The sequence below is a fragment of the Dasypus novemcinctus genome, chromosome 19, assembly GCF_030445035.2.
Source record: "Dasypus novemcinctus isolate mDasNov1 chromosome 19, mDasNov1.1.hap2, whole genome shotgun sequence".
Classification (NCBI taxonomy): domain Eukaryota; kingdom Metazoa; phylum Chordata; class Mammalia; order Cingulata; family Dasypodidae; genus Dasypus; species Dasypus novemcinctus.
The window spans coordinates 49,333,290-49,336,081 of record NC_080691.1 but is presented as its reverse complement, the minus strand read 5'-3'; positions in this window follow the sequence as shown (position 1 = coordinate 49,336,081).

Genomic DNA, 2,792 nt, shown 5'->3' with positions numbered 1-2,792 from the left:
TCCCAAGGAAACAATGGCTTGGCCCACCCAACCTGGAAGGGCTCCTGGGACAAAGCAGACCAAGTGTGTGGTCAGAAGCTGAGTCAGCCTTAGGCCTATCTCTCTCCCCTTTCCTGGGATGGTGTGTCCTCAACAATCATGCCTGGCTAGAAGAGAGGAGATTGCCAGGGTAGGATCTCTGCAGTCCTGTGCTATCTCCCAGGGCAAACAACGGCATGGTCCCATCTAGCCTGGAAGGGCTGGTGGGACACAACAGACCCAGTTTGTAGGTCAGAATCTGAGTCAGCCTTAGGGTGTGTCCCTCTGTCTTCCATTTTCTGGAGCAATGGTTCCCTGGAGCCCTCTCTGTAGCCAGCTGAGAGGCTTGGGTATTCTAAAGACTGTCTTTAGTGTGGGGAAGAGTGCCAGCAGTAGCAGCTGCTGGTTTCAACTCAGTTTTGCCAACATCGCAATTGCCCTCCTTTGTTCCTCTCTCTTTTGGGCAGTGTCCAACCCTTGCCTGGTATCCTAACCTCTAGATCTTTTTCCAGGCTCTTTTAGCCTGTCTTCTAGCTATTTTAATGGCAGAGTAGAGAGTTCTGTGTTTCTAATCTACAGTCTTATTGGAAGTCCCACTATTTCTTCAAATATTGTCTCTACCCCTTTCTCTTTCTTCTAGAAGGGTCCCCACAATGAGTATATTGAGTCTCTTGATGGTGTTCAAGAAGACTCTTGGACTCTGTTCACTTTTCTTCATTCTTTTATCTTTCTGCTTCTCAAACTTAATCATTTACATTTATCTTCAAGGTCACTGACTTTCTTCTGAGAGCTCCAATCTGCTATTAAAGCCCTGTAGGAAATTCTTTTTCATTGTGAGCTTCAGCTCTGTTTAGCTCCTCTTCATGATTTCTCTTTATTGCAATTCTCTGTGTTCATCTAGTTTTTCTGATTTCCTTTAACTCTTGGAGCATATTTAGGACTATTTTCAAAAGGCTTTGACTGGTATTTCCAAGAGTTGGTTTCCTCATCGGTGATTTCTAGTTTTTTTAATCCTGGTCCTTTGCACAAGCTATCACTTCCTGTTTATGTTTTGCAATCTTTTTGTTGCAATCTGGGCAATTTTATATTTTAAGGTGCTAACTCTGGAATGTAGAGACTGAAGCATCTATTCCTTATATTTGTGTTCAGGTAGTGTGATGACAGAGATTTCCTTGATCACCAGGAGTTAACAACAACAACAACCAAAAAAAACCCTTTCCAGTCTTTCCAGATTGGCATGTATGAGTGCTGTTCTTCAGAGCCTGGCTGTTCTGGGTATAAAGAATAGCCCAAAGCCCGGTGCAGGCCCCGGCTGCGGGCCGCGGAAGCGCTTGGAGCCGGGCGGGGCCGGTGCAGGCCCCGGCTGCGGGCCGCGGTAGCGCTTGGAGCCGGGCGGGGCCGGTGCAGGCCCCGGCTGCGGGCCGCGGTAGCGCTTGGAGCCGGGCGGGGCCGGTGCAGGCCCCGCCTGCGGGCCACGGAAGCGCTTGGAGCCGGGCGGGGCCGGTGCAGGCCCCGGCTGCGGGCCGCGGTAGCGCTTGGAGCCGGGCGGGGCCGGTTCAGGCCCCGGCTGCGGGCCGCGGTAGCGTTTGGAGCCGGGCGGGCCCGGGTCAGGCCGCGGCGGGTACGGAGCCGGGCAGGGCCGGTCCAGGCCGCGGTGGCGGGAGGTGGATGCCGGAGCCGGCTGGGCCGCTGTAGCGAGCGGAGCTGGGCGGAGCCAGGCCAGGCCAAGGCGGCGTGAGGAGCCGGGCAGAGCCGGTCCAAGCCTCCGCGGGGGGCGGAGCCGGGCCTGCGGAGGGGTTTCTGTTTTTTTTTGTTTTTTTTTGTTTGTTTGTTTGTTTGTTTGTTTTTTTTAATCTTACTTAAATTTTTTTTTTTTTTTTTTTTGAGCATCTGCAGTACTGGGGAGTTCGTGGGCCCTGGGCGGCCTATTGGGGGTTTGTGGGAAGGGAGGTGCTTGCAGACCCATTTGGGCAGACAGACGGGGGGGTTTTAGGGCAAAGCGGGGGGAAGTTGTTGTTTTAGATAGTGTTGCAATTGTGACACGTGTGTACCTGTATCTCTCTTCTCCCTATCCGTTCCCCACCGTTTGCCCATCCTCTTTTTCTTTCTTCCTTTCTTCTTGCCTTTCTTTTTTCTCTATTATAATTAGTTTGGTTTTTTTTTTTGTTTGTTTTTTTTTCGGTTTTCTCTTTCCCTCTTGTCCCTCATCTTCCACTTATTTTTACTTTAATTCAAGTATACAATAGGTGCTACAGGGAACACCTCACATTTGCTGGGTTTTCCCATCCTCCACTGCCTCATTTCTGTGTGAACTGATTTAGGCTACCTACACTATCCCCCTTCCCCTGCATCTTGATATCCACTATCATCTACTGTCTCTCCTATATTCCACCCCCCACCTCCCGTTCTTTGATCCACAAAGAGTCTAACTCTTAATTTCTAATACCTTTGTTCTGTTTTCTGTCTATTATCCACTCTTGAAACTATTACCTTTCTTTTCTTTTTCCCTCTCTCATGAAAACAATAGCTGTGTAGTTCATACCATATTCCTCCCAAATTCAGTCATCAACTTCATAAAAGGTACTCTACCTACAGCTATAACTCTATACAATCTACATGAATCTAACCTCCATCCTTCCAGATCTCATATTCCTGCTTTATTAACATACATCACCAATACAACTTTACACTTTTCCCTTGCTTACACAATTGCCTTTCCCCAACACTAATACTTTCCTCTAAAGTGAACTTAACCAACAACAAGTAACTAGAAT